The sequence below is a fragment of the Phocoena phocoena genome, chromosome 12, assembly GCF_963924675.1.
Source record: "Phocoena phocoena chromosome 12, mPhoPho1.1, whole genome shotgun sequence".
Classification (NCBI taxonomy): domain Eukaryota; kingdom Metazoa; phylum Chordata; class Mammalia; order Artiodactyla; family Phocoenidae; genus Phocoena; species Phocoena phocoena.
This window is the reverse complement of record NC_089230.1, coordinates 35995799-36013645: the sequence shown is the minus strand read 5'-3', so window position 1 is coordinate 36013645 and position 17847 is coordinate 35995799. Positions and strand designations below refer to the sequence as shown.

Here is a 17847-nt window from a genome sequence, read left to right as displayed (position 1 = left end):
TTCTGTCCCAAGTCTGTTTCCCCACCTCAACCTCCCTACCACTTTTCATGCCACTCCAACTTTACTAACCACATAGAACACAACTCATATTGTCATTACTGATTCTTCCCTATTATTCTTAAGCTTTTCTATCCTATCAAATACCAAGGCTTCTTGCATTCCCTTTGTAACTCCATAGATTGTCTTAAAGTCCTCCAAAATCTGGCTGCACTAATCTGTCTTACCCGGACGTGCACTGTTCCCTAGCACAGGTGCCCTTCTATAGCCAGCCTGGTACAGCCACACTGGATGCCCAGGCCTTGGTCATCCTGGATCCCCTAAGATTAAATGCCCATTCCCACTTTCTCAGGCTTTCCAGATCCTGCTAGCCTCTAGGTTATTTTGGGAACCAGTTTTCCAGTTCCATTTTCATTCTCATATCCACTTCTTTCTCCCTTCCCTCATTACATATTTCAATTATTTGAAGTACTTACCACATAGCAAAGAGTCGAGGAAAGGTGCCTTTGTTTTTGTTAATGGCGATAATAATAAGAAATATATTTCTGTCTTAATTCCTCAATGAAAGACTCCTTAAACACTTCTGCTTTTTCCTACCCCCTGGGCCATTAATAAATACTCTTCCTTTTCCTCTTCCAAACCAGGCTCAGCACAGCTAAAAGGAAAGTAAGACAAAGCCACAGGAGCTGTAATTAAGCTCTTGGTTTATTTCTGTGCTATTGTGAAATTTCAGGCTTAAAATGAAATGGTCAAAAAAAAACCCCAGTAGCTTAAAAGTTAGCAAAGGTTAGAATGATTTTGAAACTTCAGGATTTAAAAGAAATGTAATGTCTATATAGCACCATTTTATCTTCTTTTTGACTCCAACATTTCCATATTCTCTTTTGGGGAATTCCCAGTGTCCTTCTTTGCCCTGAATGTAAGAATTCCAAATGATACTTAACTACTTTTGAAAGACCTATATGATTAACCTACAGGGAATCGACATACTGGATGCAAGAAATTTGCCATATTTGCGTGAAGGTCTTTGAGAAAAGTTAAAATACAACAGGTAAAATAATTACTACAGTGTGTTAGTAACAGAAAATATAAAGCAGCTACTTGATAATTAACCAACATATCTCAGAAAAGATCTTAGATTCATAAAGAAGAACCGGGTAAGAACAGCTCCAACATACGCAATCTACAAAGCACAAAATCTGAATATATGAAACTTGACTCTCAGCGTGATGCAAAATAGGTATAATCCCTCCTAAAATGATTTTCCTCCTCTTATTAGTCAAACGAAGCTCCAGATTAACAAAGGCTCAATAAATTAATGCTTGTATACACATCCAAACTATTTCCAAAGCTGGAAAACGCAAATTTATAAGTGACGTAGTTGTATTTAGAGTACTTTAGAATCAGGGATCATTTTGTTGCTTATTTGATTGCAAATATCTGTAAAAAGGTATGGCGTATTTTAAATCTTAGGTTCAATAATATTCAAAGCTAACTGAATTTGTATAATAGAAAAAATTCGGTAACAACCATCATAACTCGTTTGCAAGCAAGAAAAGCTTCTTCCCTGACCGGGAATCGAACCCGGGCCGCGGCGGTGAGAGCGCCGAATCCTAACCACTAGACCACCAGGGAACTTGCTAGCTTTTCTCTCTCAGTGTATTTATTTCTTTAGAAATCGTCACGTAAACCTGGCCAATAAAAAAAGAGATTGTTGCCTCTAAGCCCTGCCCACTTCGTTCCTGTTTTGGGTTTCTGTAGGTTTGCAATGTTTTAAGATAAAAAGTTGGGGAAAAAAGAAATAGATATTTCTAGGAAATAAAAAATAAAATAAATAAAATTAAAATAGCATAGACAATTTCTAGGAGGATACGGGAGGAACTGTTGAATTTCTTCACTTGACTAAACCCGGCAAATGATCTGCGCTCTCAGGCGATCTCCGCGGCGGCTCCTAAGGGGAAAGGCTGGATCCTCCAAATCGAATCCACTTCCGACTGCCATGCTGGAAAAGACGTCCTGGGATTTCATCCTAATTATGTAACATGTAAATATCTATATCTAGACAATGTTAAAGTACTGTCCAGAACCTTGCAATTTGCTTTATCATTTTCTCAATCATGTAGCTGCTCTTCCTAAATCTAACCTCTTTCTCTCTCTGTGTATGTCTTTGTCTTTCCCTCTCACGCAGATGTTAAATCCCACTAAACATTTTACTAAATCTAACGGTAAGATTGCCACGGGCGGAGAGTGTTTCCCGGTGTAGAGCTTGGCACAGAGCAGATGCTCTGTAAGCGTGGGTGATGAAGGGCCTCGTGGCCTTTAGGACGCGACTACTTAATTTACTTATTTGAGAGTCAGATTAACGAAACTGGGAGGGCTGTGGGTAATTCGCTTAGTGAAGAACCAGGGCATCTGCACCCGGATCGGAGTAAAACGCGTTTTAAACACGTAAACAGCGTTAAAACGCACTGTTTCCATTATCCTCCTGTTTTTCAAGCTGTTATTATCTGTGCAAGTGCTTCCTTTCTCCGCATTATGTATGAGAAACGGCCAGGAAATGATGCAATTACCAAAGGAGTCAAGAAACCTTCCAGCCCAGCCTCAGTTCGGAAGCCCTCACGAAATACGAGCAGAAGACAATAGGATGTAACTCAGCTTTGAAAGCGTCAACCGTTACAGTTGGACAAATGTAACCCTAGAGACCCCGCTCCGCTGCAAAATGGAAGGAGGCTTAAGTAAAACAGATATAAATTTGTAATGAACTTGCGCACAACCTCCGGCGCCATTGTGAATTACAGCCTTCGTCCATCACCTAGAATTGAGGTGAGCCTGAGCTAGAATATTTTTTCTTGTTTTCAGCAACTCAGAAACGGAGTTTAGATTACTGATAAAACTTATCTAAAATTATTTAATAATATGCAAACAGGAAGATTAAAATGACTTATTAACTAATAAGTAAAGATGGAAACATCACCAGAAGAAATTTCTAAACAACTACTATATTTTAGATGGGACCCACACCCCTTTCCTATATCAAGGAATTTTTAGGAAATCGAGTGCAGTAGGTGGAGCTTTTACTTCTCAACTGGGGGTTTTCAGAGCTTAGCATGAAAGAGCATCTGGTTTTGAATTAAAAGATAAAGCAGATATTACTTTTAGAATAATTTAAATTTGTTTTAATAGGTTTAGTCACAGTCTTGTACAAAAGGTACGAAAGGGTACAGCGAGAACCATCATTCCTCTTTTATCACTCTTCATTTCTTATTCCCAGAGTTGACCAGTGTTAACAGTTTCTTCTGTATCCTCCTAGAAATTGTCTATGCTATTTTAAATTTTATTTATTTCCTAGAAATATCTATTTCTTTTTTCCCCAACTTTTTATCTTGAAACATCCCAAACCTACAGAAAACTACAAGTATAGAACATTGAACACACATATACCCTTCATCTAGACCTGTGCTAATTTAGTAGTACCAGCATCCACCGTGTGACTTTTGTGCACTGAAATGTGGTTAGTAAGAGTTTAGGTGTTCTATAAGTGTTGCATGCATACTGGATTTTTTTTTTTTTTTTTTTTTTTTTTTTGGTACGCAGGCCTCTCACTGCTGTGGCCTCTCCAGTTGCAGAGCACAGGCTCCGGACGCGCAGGCTCAGCGGCCATGGCTCACGGGCCCAGCCTCTCCGTGGCATGTGGGATCTTCCCAGACCGGGGCACGAACCCGCGTCCCCTGCATCGGCAGGCGGACTCTCAACCACTGCGCCACTAGGGAAGCCCGCATACTGGATTTTTAAGCCTTAGTATGGAAAGAAAGAAAGAAAGAAAGAAAGAAAGAAAGAAAGAAAGAAGAAAAAAAAAAAAAAAAGTAAAATATCTCATTAATAATTTTTACATTGAGCACATTTTAAATGCTAATTGAATATGAGTTAAAATATTAAAATTAATTTCACTTTCTTCTTTGTTTTTAACCTAGCTACTAGAATATTTAAAATTATTGATATATATATATATGGCTTGCATTATATTTCTATTTTATAGTACTAATCTAGATTCACCAGTTGTCAATATTTTGCCATATTTGCTTTCTCTTGGATCCTTTTTCTGAACCATTTGAGGTTAGTTGCAGACACCATGATACTTTACTTCGAAAACCTATACCATATATTTCCTAAGAACAAGCAATACAATTATCACACTTAGGAAATTTAAATTTAATACAATATTATTTATGATACAGTTCATAGTCAAATTTTTCAATTGTCCTAACACCTTTTATACTTTTTCATTTTTATCCAGGATCCATTCAAGGATTATACACTGCATTTAATTGCCAAGTTTCTGTAGTCTCCTTCCTTTAATCTGAAACAATTCCCCAATTTTTTTTTTTTATAGCATTGAATAGTGGAAGACATTTGCTTCAGAAAGTCCCTCAATTTAGACAAATATTTCTCTTGTCAGGAAAACTACCTTAAGTGATATGTCCTTCTCAGTGCATTTTATCATAATTCAAATAATGCTGATGTATTGTGTTATCTCTAATGGTAAATGTGGTAGGCAGAATAATGGCTCCCACAGAGATGTACCTGTCCTAATCTCCAGAATATATGAATATTACTTCATGTGGCAGTAGGAATTTTGCAGATGTGTTTAAATTAAGGATTTTGAGAGAGAGAGATTAGCCTGGATTACCTGGGTGGGCCGGAAATCATCACAGGGGTCCTTTTCAGTCAAGGAGGGAGACTGGAGAGTTGGAGTCCCAGTGATGTGATCCCAGGAAGACTCTACCAGCGTTTAACTGGCTTTGAAGATGGAGGAAGGGGACCATGAGCTAAGGAATGCAAGGGGCCTCTAGAAACTGAAAAAGGCAAGGAAAATGTTCTCCCTCAGCGCCTCCAGAAAGAAAGCAGCTCTGCCAACACCTAGATTCTGACCCATGTCAGAATTCTGGACTACAGAACCGTAAGATAATAAATTTGTGCTGTTGTAAGCCATTAAGTTTGTGGTGAATTTTTTACAGCACCAATAGGAAACAAACACAGTAAGTCTGATCATTTGGTGAAGGTGTCTGCCATATTTCTCCGTTGTAAAGTTACCCTTTACACTTGTAATTAACAAATAACAACAACAACAAAAAAAAGCAAATATCACCATGGAAGTAATACTTTGAAAATGTATGAATTTTCTGTTCCCCTGTAAAATTTCACCCAGTGGTTTTAGCATCCACCAATGATGCTTGCCTGAATCAATTACTACTATGTTGACTACAAAACGGTGTAATTTTATTATTCACCTGTAAAGAACTTTCCTTTCTGTACTCCCTCTTTTTATTCTTTATTTAATTTTAAAATATCAGTTTGGACTCATTCTTTTTTTATTTTTGTGGTTTTAGTCAATGTGTTATAATCTACTGCTGTCATTATTAATACTTAAATTGCTCCAGATATGGCCAGAAGGAGTCCCTGTAAGCTGGCTCCTGTATTCTTTTGACATGTCCCTATAAATTTTTGAGCAATTACTTTCTAGCATAAGGTGGTGCAGGCACACCCTCTACTTTGTAAACTGATTAATGGAGAATTAACATCTTTATGCATGTATCTTTTCTCTTTTAATTTCCTTGTTTAAAATTTTACATGACCAGGGGCATACTCTACATACTCTTCTATGCCCTTTTTTTAAATTAATTTCTTTTGAACCATGTCCATTCTTTACATAAAGAGTTTTTTCATTATTTTTGATAACTGCATGGTATTCCATTGTATAGATATTTTATTAAAGTAGTTTTATATCATTGGTCATTTAGATTATTTTCAATTTTTTGCTCTTAACAAAGTACTACAACAAATAACCTTGGTGCCACATAATAGGCATTTAGTTTTTATTAATTGACCCACAAATGACTTACCTTATGGACTGCCAATTTCTGACTTGAAAATGTTATATATTGGAAGAAAAATCATGGCATCCAATTCAAATTCAGTTCTCGTTATAATTTATGGGCAATGTAATTTTTCAACTTGATTTCAACCTGACTCAGCTATTCTTCTTCTGTTCATTAATTTGTTCATTTGCTGAACAAATGTTTATTGACTGTCTATTATATGCAAGTCACTATGTTAGGCACAGGATGCCTGATCTTGAAGTTTAGTCTGGCGGGGTTCAAGTAAACAAGCAATTACAGTCAGTAGAGTAGTGGATAGTAAAAGAAACGTTTGACTATACTGCAATTTAATAAGTTCATTTAATACATTAAAAACATGTTATTTATCGCACATACTTTGCTGATAGGAATGTAAAATCGTACAGCCACTCTGGAAAATACTTTGGCAGTTTCTTATAAAACTAATTATGCACCCATCAATTGTACCCTTAGGCATTTATACCAGAAAAATGAAAATTTATGTTCACATAAAATCTGCACATGAATGTTTATAGTAGCTTTATTCATAATAGCCTAAACGGGAAACAACGGAAACATCCTTCAGTGGGTGAATGGTTAAACTGTGGTACACACATACCATGGACTATTTCTCAAAAAAAAAGAACAAACTATTGATACATATAACAACTTGGATAGATCCCAAGGGAATTATGCTGAATTAAAAAAAAAAAGCCAATCCAAAAGGTTATACACTGTATGATTCCATTTATCTAGAATTTTTGAAATGATAGAGATGAGAACATATTAGTGATTGACAGGAATTAGATGGGGTGGGGAGGAGGATGGAGGTGACTGTAAAAGGGTAGGTGTGGGGCTTCCCTGGTGGCGCAGTGGTTGAGAGTCCGCCTGCCGATGCAGGGGACGCGGGTTCGTGCCCCGGTCCGGGAAGATCCCACATGCCGCGGAGCGGCTGGACCCGTGGGCCATGGCCGCTGGGCCTGCGCGTCCGGGGCCTGTGCTCCGCAACGGGAGAGGCCACAACAGTGAGAGGCCCGCGTACCGCAAAAAAAAAAAAAAAAAAAAAAAAAAGGGTAGGTGTGGTACCTTTGTAGGAGTGATACAGCAGTCCTGTAGCTCGGGGGTCCCCAACCGCCCCCCCCCCCCGTTAGGAACCGGGCCGCACAGCAGGAGGTGAGCTGCAGACAGTGGAGCTTCATCTGCTGCTCCCCATGGCCCCCCATCGCTCACATCACCACTGAACCATCTCTTCCCCCACTCCCACCCGGTCCGTGGAAAAATTGTCTTCCATGAAACCGGTCCCTGGTGCCAAAAAGTTTGCAGACCGCCGCTGTAGCTTATCGTGGTGGTGGTAGGAGAATCTATACCGATGATAAAATTGCATAGAAATCACACACACACAGGCAAGAACATGTGTAAAACTAGTGAAATCTCAATGAGCTCTAAAGATCATACCAATGTCATTTTCTGGTTTTGATATTTACTGTAGTTATGCAAGATGTTATCTTTGGGAGATAACTGGGGGAAAACCTGGGACTTCCCTGTACATTTTTTGCAACTTTCTGTGAATCTCTATTTCCTTCGAAAAACTCCCTTTTCAGCTTATTGCACTGTAATTTTCTTTCACTCAAATAAGTCCAGAAAACAATCACCACTTAACATCACTTTGAGTTTAGGGATTCATTTCAACATTTTAAATTATATCTTAGCACTAGATTATTTAAATAAGTTTTCCAGAAATTATTAAAAAAAAAAGAATTCTCAAGCTATTAAATAGACTATTTTTAGCAGAAATAAGGCAGCAGAAACTGTCCAAGGGTAGATACTTTTTAATTAACTGTGAATAAAAGAAAGGGACAAATTTGGGGGGGGGGGCTTATTCTAAATAAGCAGCCATACATTCTACCTACTAACAGGCGCCCAGACAGCAATCCGTTCCTATATATGTCAGTATTTCTTTCTCAATACACTCTGGCAGGCTCTTTCTCTTTTCAAATGACAAGGAGATTTCTACCTTCTCTTTAGATGAGATTTCTACCTCCTCTTTAAACAAGATTTCTACCTCTTCTTCATAACAAGCCGAGAGAAGCACTGAACCTAGGCCTATCCACAAAAGGACCTATTTACATTCTTCTCAAAACTCAAGATGGTATCTAAGATGTTCTGGACCAATGACCCCAGCTGTGAAAATGAGCTACTGCCTTCAACACTATTAAATAGTGAACTCTATTCTGCCTCCTTAGGTGCAAGATGGCTCCCGCACAGACCTCCAAGATGTCATCAGTGTTTCCCTCCCATGGAACTCCTGTGTCTCAACAAGCCTACATCAGGTGTGTGCAAGGAGGTGTGTTTCTCTTTGTGCTAGGAAAAGCAGGATGGGTTTAACCACTATAGAATGAACTTTCTTGGTGCTGGTAGATTAAACTCACCAACCAGTACAAAAATCTCCTCTTCAACATCTTTACCGAGAAAACTCCCAAAGAAGTTTCAATTCTTTCTGTAGTTGTGAGCTCATTACTTACCAGGGACCTTTCATTTTGACAAGGTGTTGCAGCAGTATTTGCCAGTGTTTCTGGAACTCCAGTTTCATGAGAGGTTACCAGTGCTGTGGTCAGAAGCAGACATACATACTTCATTACAAAACTATTCTTGGATAGATATGTAAGAAAAATACAGAACACATTTGCAATAATCGTTGCTGTTGTTTGGTGATGTTCCCAAAGATGTGGAACTCATACCCACCTCCTCCAGGAAGTCCCTTGGGTGAACACCTGATGCCTGGACTCAGGGATCCAATTGTCTCCAACTATCCAATTCCTGCCCTGAGGAGCAAAAAAAAGGAGGGCAAGTGACCCTCTTTTCTTCCTTTAAGAGCTGAAGGCCTTTCTGCTTCTCTCTGTCTACCCCCAAAGTCTCATCATACAGGGTTCTTTACCCCAGAAAAAGTGAGATGACAATTCTGCCTAAATTCCCCTAAAATGGCCTCTACCCTTCAACAGAGGTAGAAAGATCAGTTTTCATTTTTAATAGAGGCCCTCATATCCATAAAATCAGTGTAGCATTACAATTTTTCATCAACTCAGCATTTACCAAGCACTTTCTATTAGCTAAGTACAGTGAGGGGTGCTAAGGATGCAATTTTTTAAAAAGAAAACCTTTATTATAATAATGTATATTGCTATAAAAATACCTAACTTTTCTTGAAGGTCACATTCTAGACTTTAGCCTAAGCGTCATTCACAGATTATCTCATTTAATCCCTATATCCACCCTGAAATTTGGTACTATTATCATCCCCCTTTTACAGATACAGAGGTTAAGTAATTTACCCAAGGTCAGCATGTGATGGAGCCACAGTCTGAAGCCAGAGCCCGAACTCTTAGAGATTACCCTTTTCTTAAGAAGTACACATTCTAATGAGGTTTGATCTGTAGTGTACTAAGATTTCCCCAATAACTTTATATACTATATCTTATTCTCCCAATTAAAATTTCACCTTGTAGTTAGAGCAGTGCTATCCAGAAGAATTTCTGGCAATAACGGAAATGCTCTATTCCATGCTGTCCAATGAGTAGTCTCTAGCCACGTGTGGCTCTTTAGCACTTGAAATGTGGCTAGTGAAATGAAAAACTACATTTTAAATTTAATTTAGTTTCAATTTAAATGGCCACATGTGGCTAGTGGGTACTGTATTGGACAGCACGGATCTAGAGGATGAGGAAATGGTTTTATTTCTTTGGATTTCTCTATAAAGACAAGGCTTAGGCAAATCAATAAATGCTGAGTTAATGAAAAAGAATAAATGAACAATCATTAAGGGGGAATTTTCTTCCTCTTTAAACTGTAGAGCAGAAATCTTTATTCTACCGTGACTTTCATTGTAATAAAATGTTATAATAAGCATATGATACAGCCTGCAGTCCTAGAGCAGTTCATGAAGACAGTAAAGAGGATCCTTAAATTATAAGCAATGTTTTTCAAAGGCTGACAAACCATTTATAATTGATGGTTACTAATTTTAAAACACATAGTTATATCTTTGCCTAATAAAAAAAGATCACTGCTTAATTTTTTTCTTGACAAAATCTGGGGTCCATAGAGAGAAAAACAAAAGGGAACTCTTGGTGGTGAAAGGATGGAAACAGTCAAGAATTGCAACTCGGGCTTCCCTGGTGGCGCAGTGGTTGAAAGTCCGCCTGCCGATGCAGGGGACTGCCGATGCAGGGTACACGGGTTCGTGCCCCTGTCCGGGAAGATCCCACATGCCGCGGAGCGGCTGGGCCTGTGAGCCATGGCCGCTGAGCCTGTGCGTCCGGAGCCTGTGCTCCGCAACGGGAGAGGCCACAATAGTGAGAGGCCCGCGTACCGCAAAAAAAAAAAAAAAAAAAAAAAAAGAATTGCAACTCAATGGACATTTCATGCAGAAACTACAGACTAAAGCAGACTCTTTACAAATGTGAGACTCAGCAACTGCCAAATTCTCGTTAAGTGACTTTGTTTTGTCACTTATTCATCACAAGTATACATATAGATTCCTATAGTCAATTCGTTCTGAATATGGCGCTAGATATGATGAATAATAATGGGTACTTTTGAAAATAAACTGGGGCTCTAGATCAAATCAGAGTCTCTGGAAGTAACCAAGTCATGTGCCCTGTGTTTCCTGATCCATACACAATGCAGCTCCTACCCTGCTCCCCACTGGATGTCCACTTTACTTAAAAGAACTCATCTCAGAAAGTCTTAGCAATTTTATCACAGTTTGTACTGCTATGGAACATGTCTCTTCTTTGCCTGTTTTTAAAAAATTCATCTTAGATTTCAAAATCATTAAAGAAGTGTGAGAGCAGCTCACTTTCTCTGATGATCCCAAACCATGTTCTTCTGATTCAATGAAATCAGCTCTTTATACCTTAGAAGCCTAATTTTCCCTTGGAAATCATTTGCAAATAACATAATGAATGCCTAAAGAGAAAAGAGTAAAATACCCAGTTCTTCACATTCAAACCAAAAAGATGTAAACCTGAGGTCCAATTTTATACATGCTCAGTATATCATGGGCGATTATTCCATATTTTGCAAGATAATATAGCATGACCACTTGCAACTGAAATCCCAAAGCCATCACTGTTAAATGCTTCGCTCAGTCTTCCACGAGAGGCTGTTACAGCTTAAGCAGCATCAACAAGCCAGAGGAGGCCGCTATCTAGTGTGCCAGTGTGTCTGGCCTCTGACACACCAATGTTATCGCACCAGCTGCAGCCTCCACCATGAAGTTTTTTTTTCATGAAGGACGGGTAAACCTCACGGCCAAATCCTCCTAGTCATCTTGCAGTGCTGGTCATGGGACCGTAGAAGGAACAGCTCCCAGATGGGGATGGGAAGCTCACAGGCACTGCCCCGCAGCTGATGCAAATCTTCCCAACCCAGGCTCTCTTGGGTCTTTGCCAAGAGTCGTCCTGGAGGCCTCAATTGCTACGTCCCTATTGCTGTAATGGCAGCATCCGGGATGCTGTGCCTAGGATGGGAGCGGGAGGGGGGAAGAGATGGTGGGCCCCTTTGAGAAACACAACGCCGTTAAGGACAGAAGGATGAATTTATTGTGACCAGTGGTCCCCGAACTGGAAGGAAACTCAAGGCTTTAAAGCTCAGGGAGACACTCTTTAACTCCAGCTCTGCTCTCAGAGCCGTATTCCCACGAACAGTGGTGGCCACAGCGAGCCAGCTGTAGGAGATGCAGCCCGGGGAGAGGTAAGAAGACCCTCCGAGGCTTAGCCGCCGGGCGTCCGACCGCCGGAGTCGCAACGAGCTCGCTCCCGGGAGGCGTCACAAAGGGCTGAGGCCTGCGGAGGCCTAGCGCGCACCTCTCCGGGGCGGAGCCGCCGGGCTCGGGCTGGGGCTGCGCCGGGTCAGCGGAGGCTGCAGCCGCCAGGGGGTGGCGCGGCTGCCCAGACCGCCAGCTAGGAGGTCGCCGGAGCAGAGAGGATGCCGCAGATGCAGCCCGAACGGCCGAGCGGAGCAGCCGAGCTCCCCGGCCCCCGCCGCAGCGGAGGGGCGCAGAGCGTGGCGCGGGCCGGGCGGAGCTAGAGGTGGGCGTCTGCACCGCGTCGCGCCACCCGCTGCTCCCCGCCTCCGGCCAGGCCCGGCAGCCTGTCGTGGCCGATGTCCTGACCGCGGGTGCATTTGCAGGGTTGGCTAGGCACCGCGCCTGGGGAAAGGCCTGAGGAGTCCCCGCGGCGGCCGCGTCCAGTAGCACCGGACGCCGGTCCCCCGGGGCGCGCGCTTGGGCGCTCCTCCCTCCTGCCCCAGCACCGCGTCACCGCAAGGTCCTCCCCCGACCCCTCCTCCCACCCACCCTGGAGGATGCGCTCCCAGGCGCCGAGCGGCAGAGGCCACCGCTCTCAGAAATGCGTGCACCGGCTCCCTTTTTCCCGGACCCGAAGAGCCGGCGCCCCCGCCCTGTAGGTAAGTAGGTGACGCGGGGACTAGCCCTAGCAGCCGCCCGCTGCTGATGCTGCCGCTGGGTAGGGGCGGGGGGCCGGGGCCAGGACCCGCCAAACTTGCCTCCCTCTGGAGCTCGGTGCAGCGCTCGGAGGTGTCCTAATGGCGCTGGGCGCAGCCCCCTGTTAACCTGACAACCTCTTCTTGAGCTCGGGAGGCCCAGCTGTGGCGAAGGAGAGCTTGACCCTTCCCCGCCCATACCCTGGGCCCCGTGGGGTGCGCGCTTCGGGCAGGGACGGGGAGGATGTGTTGCTGTGTGGATTATTGGGGGGTGAAGGGAGAAATACCGTTGAATTTTCAGCAGCTCAGGTGGAAATATGTCACCGTATTTTTTCGGCTTGATGAACAGATGCGTTCTTCCTGTTCTCTCTTAATATGTAGCCACGCACAGCGTTATTTCAGCGGCATGGAGAAGTCGCTGTGGATTTTTGTGTATTTCAGAGTTGGCAGGCTGATACATAAAATTGATGTCTCCAACCCTTACAGTCAACATTTTAGGACCAGTTAGAGAAGGCTCCTCTAGGAGTCAAATATTCAAGAGATAGATGAGGCTGAGGAATTCTTGTGCTGCCTACTTGGGAGCCTTCGGCTTTCGTGAAGAGCGTGGCAAGTTTGATACAGGTGTAGGGAGTTGAGAATCTGCTGGAAGGATGGACGGAGTCGGCCAGCAGAGGCAGCCTTGGGCGCAGCCTAGCTTCCAACTAGATGTTAATAAGGTCTGTATTTCTGAGAAACTGGTTATAAATTCTTTCTTCTCTCCCAAGTATAAAGTTCATACATCAGAGCTTTTGGCAAGATTATCTCTTCACAGACTATCATTTTTAAATTTCGTATTAAGCAATAGGTTTAGAGTCTTGAAAAGTGGATCATTGTAAGCGCCAATTTTATTAACGTATTAAGGTTTAGAGCTTTGGAAAATGAACCGGTGTAAGCTCCAGGAGGACAGTGTCTTCCTCTTGTTCAGTCCTGTAATCCCCTAGTCTGATGAATAGTGGGCGCTCATTAGTTATTTGTTGAATGAACTGTGTTTCAAGCTTCATCTAAAGACAATTTAGGATTAAAATGTGTTTTCCTGTGGCCGTTGAAGTTTAACTGGATTTTAAAAATTACTTCTTTGTATAAATAGTCAAATTCGGTTATCCCAGCATTTAAGTTGAATCTTGACATTTTTAGGACCATACGTTATCCTTCTTTAATGTGTTATTAAATAAGGTAATTCTCCCCAACTCTTAATATAAGTTAATTTCATTTCTAAGCTTGCAATTTTTTTCTAATTGGTAATCAAACTTATTTTAATTAAACTCTAAAACACAATTAAAAAGTACAATTCATGTTTAAAGGAAATTCTAGGTTACTCCAGAGGTAACAATGATTTGGTTAATAAGTGACATATTAACTCATTTTAGAGTTGAGTTGTTGTGGTTGACCTAATTATAATGTATTTATTACAGGTAAAAGTGGAAATAAAGCATTTAGAAGTGTCTGTGATTCCTAAATGATTCAAAATGCATGGTATAGATACACATTTTCAACTGCATGGTTTTCCTCAGTATATAAACATATCAGTTTTCAAGTTTGACACCCAGGGTGGTTGTGACATTGCAGGTTTGGAAGGTTTGGTGCCTCTCTGCTTTTAAATCTTATGTTATCTTTAAATAATCAAGGATAACTGCATCACATTTCATTTGCTTTATTTTTGCACTGTGATACAATATTTCCTGTTTTGTTTTTATTTTCCTGTTAAGTAAGTTTTCTGAGTCAGTATTAACCTTTTTTCAATCACTTTGTTTAACAGAATTATCTGGGAGTGGTCCAGTCACTTATTTTCTTTCTTTCTCTTTTGTCATTTTAATACCTCTTCACCGTCCTTACTACATATTACCCAAAAGACTTATTTTCACAAAACTATGGTAAGCCCTAGTTTATAACTATTGCTTCTCCAGCCTACTTGGGCTCTTCCTAGATGGTGAGGAAATAACACTTTTATGTAAAAGGTAGTGAGATTGGGGGAACCAGCAGTGGGAGGGAGCTTATGAAAAATATGTTATGATTTATTCAAACAGAGCAAAAATTCTCCCATGAAATAAAGATAATTACATTTTACACATCTTCTATTTGTAGTCAAGGATATTGAGCAGTTAATTTATATTGTTCTTCCTTGCTCACTTTAAACTTCTCAAAAGAGCCCTCCCCTGTGGTTACAGTAAACTCTCTTTACTTTGTTGCAGATAATAGACACTTATTTGTTCATTTGACAAAGAGAAGTTGAGCGCTTGACTGTGCTGGCACTCTTGACCTTGAAATCAGTTCCTAATGTCAGAATGGAAGAGGCATTTTTCTGTGTGTGTCCTGCATCCAAATGCGTAGCGCCCTTGCAATTGAATGACTCACTACCTGGGTCCTGACAAGTGAGCCCCCCGGTACCCTGACTCCACATGCACCACTGGAATGAAATCCTAAGACCTAGATTTACTCTATCTTACTTTTCTATATCTTTCCTAAGGTTTTATTACCAAACCCCTATCCCTTCCTTGCTAAATGTCCCTTACTGTCCCTTTTTTATCCCACAGTTTTTTATCCCAGCCCATGATTTTTGTTGTTGTTGTTGTTTACATCTAGTAAGATCCACTCAATTCACATATGTTAGAACCAAAATTGTTATGGTTGCAGAAAAAGTATAGAAAAGAAAATTGGTATAACCTTGAATTTCAAATATAGGGAACTAGTGGATGAAGATAATTGTTGTATACTAATCTCCCTTTAAAAATGGTAATGAATGCCAGAGACAATGAATTGTCTGCTCATAAATTTGACCAAAAGCTTAATTGAAAGAAATGTTTGTAGAGAGTTGGCTGAACAAAGGCCATGATGTCCACCCATGCCCCTCCAATTCTAGGTGTTACACCAGGAGTCTAGCCAGATCTTCAGAAACTGTATACTTTGGTTACCTTGTTTTGCATCCTTTGCACCCCTCCCCCCAAATTGTGCTCTATTAATAAAGACAGTCACAAGAAACCTACTGTTATGTTACTTAAGAGATGTGGTCATTAAGATAATAGTTCCTTCTACAGCTCCTGCTTGAAGACTCTTGCAAGAAATTCCATTCAACTCTAAATGCCAAAGAAAAGCTTTACTTCCCCTAAACAATTATGGAGTGTCCATTTTTCATCATGCAAAAATAGAATTAGATAGTCGATTATATTTCCCTTTCTGATTTGGCAACTAGGAAACACAGAGTCAGATTTACAACTTAGTTTTAATAACCCTGTAAAAACCTATGGTGTATTATTGGTGTTCTGACTTTCCCTTTGGTTTTGAATTTCTGTTCTACCTTGTTTTTTTTTTTTTCTTCTGATTTTTTTAACCTAAGTATATTTTCCCATTTTATTGAATTTATTAAGCTGACTCACATCTTTTGTAGAACAAGGAAAAATATAAAACATAAAACCAATAAATGGAAACATGTGCAGAATAGATCTATGGATACAGTATGTTTTGATTAACAAGTTTAATAGGTTCCATTAAATGTGCTTTGAACAAGTATTGCAAGTTTAGTATATTTACGCTTGTATAGCCAAATGGAAAACAAAGATTTGCAAAACTAAGATCCACTTATTGTTTTTAACTATTAAATTTATGTCTACTATTGACTAATTTAAAATTGGTAAAACCATTCAGTTTAAGTCAGTTCTGGATTGACCAGGAGATTCATTCTATTTAATTAAAAAAAAAAAGTCATTTTTAGCCAAAGGGCTAGCCTAAATTAGCTTAACACTCACCACACTGTACCTCACATTTGACCTCTTTCACATCAGTAATTTATTTGATTCATCTTTGTTTTAATAAATCATAGAGATTCTTCCTTGAGTCTCTTTTATTCACCATAAAATTTAAAAGATTGAGCTCCCTGAGTTAATTGATCAGACTTTCTTCATTCTGGTATTTTGACAACTACCTGTTAAGTTGGTTGAATTTAACCATGTAAATAGTTATTCGCATCTGTGTGGTGTCAACTTCATTTTCATACATTTATCACCCTGGTGCACAGAGAGACTGGCCCTTCTCAAGGGATAGTCATTGGTGCAGTCCAGGAGCTTTTGAGGTAAAAATAATCTGAATTCAAAAGTGCAACTTGAAACATTGAGGAGGGGATTTGGAGAGAGATGTGGGCAAATTTTTACATAGAGGCATATCATTCCGGTAACCTCCAAGTCTTTTTTTAAAAAGTTTTATTTTTGTAGTAGGCAATACCTTCATGTGATTCAAAAGGTACATATGGGTAAACATTGAAAGGATTCCCTCTCATCCTCGTTACTAGTTACCTGCTTCCACTGTCCACTGGCAACCAGAGTTATCAGTTAATTGAGAATCCTCCAGTGACATTTTGTGCACATACAAGCAAATGTGAACATTCAGCCTGCCCCTTTGATCTCATCATCATTTCTCTAATTGCCTTCTCTCCATTCCCACTGTTCTTGTTTGGTTCCTCAGATGCTTTGGACTGTTGCCTGCACTTTACTTTCCCCTACATTTCAGCCAGTCTTCCTTCTAAACTTCCCTTTTCAACCTTCTAAAGGATTCCCATCCTGCGCAGGAAAGAGTCCACCATGAATCTTACTTAGCCTGGTCTCCTGGCCCCTGAGGAATTCATCTCTTGTCCCCTGCCCCTCCCTGTCATGCATGTGGCTCACAGTTATTCTTAACTTACCTCCCCATCCCCAATCACGGACCCTTTAAAAAAATCTGATGAAAGTTCATGGTCTCATCACACACGAAACACACCATTTTGCCTACATGTCCTTGTTTATGGACCCCAAGTTCAGAATCTCTATGTTGGTAACACAAAACTGTCACTTCCTGCACATGCGCTGCATATGATTTTTCTTCTCCACGCTGTTTCCTCTGCATGGAACACTCGGTCCTCCTACTTTCATGAGCAAGCCACACTCAGTTCTGGTGTCATCTCTAGGGGCCATTCTTGGTTGAGATTCTAGAAACTCATGGAGCCTTCCACATGTAATGTAGTATCCCAAGTAGGCTTCCATACTGGCAACAGGCATTTCTCATAAATAGCAAAATTGCCTTTCTAGTAAAAATTAATTATGATTTTGGATAACATGCTATGATTGGTCAAAAAAAAAAAAGCCCAAGGTCGAAGCTTTTATTTAACTATTCATCCCTCCTCTACTTCGCTCCCCGCCATCCTCCGTAGAATATGTCTGTATCATTTTCTTTAGCATCCCTGCCTTACTTTACTAATTCTCTCCAAACATTGTGTTAACACTCATTAAAAAAAAAAAAGTTCATATTTATTTTGGCCCTCACCTAAGAGAGTGTTTTTTGCCTCTGCCTCTGGGTTTGCTTCTGTAGTTCGTACATAAAGGAGTGAAACCCTCCGAGTGTGGTGTTACTCTTAAAAATCGAAAGTATTAACCACCAACCCTGATGGATGACA

General features: G+C 40.6%; 1 protein-coding gene and 1 non-coding gene across 2 annotated transcripts in view; one reads left to right on the top strand and one right to left on the bottom strand.

The window, feature by feature from the left end:
* Positions 1–1560: 1560 nt before the first annotated feature.
* TRNAE-CUC (transfer RNA glutamic acid (anticodon CUC)) lies at positions 1561–1632 on the bottom strand. The gene has a single exon. It is a non-coding gene; the product is annotated as a tRNA-Glu (tRNA).
* Positions 1633–11296: 9664 nt separating this feature from the next.
* Positions 11297–17847, top strand: part of NCOA7 (nuclear receptor coactivator 7) — a 149573-nt gene continuing 143022 nt past the window's right edge. Inside the window, exons 1-2 of the mRNA XM_065889246.1 lie at positions 11297–11642; positions 12081–12356. The gene's annotated coding sequence lies outside the window, so the exon portion shown is untranslated. The remainder of the gene's footprint in view (positions 11643–12080; positions 12357–17847) is intronic.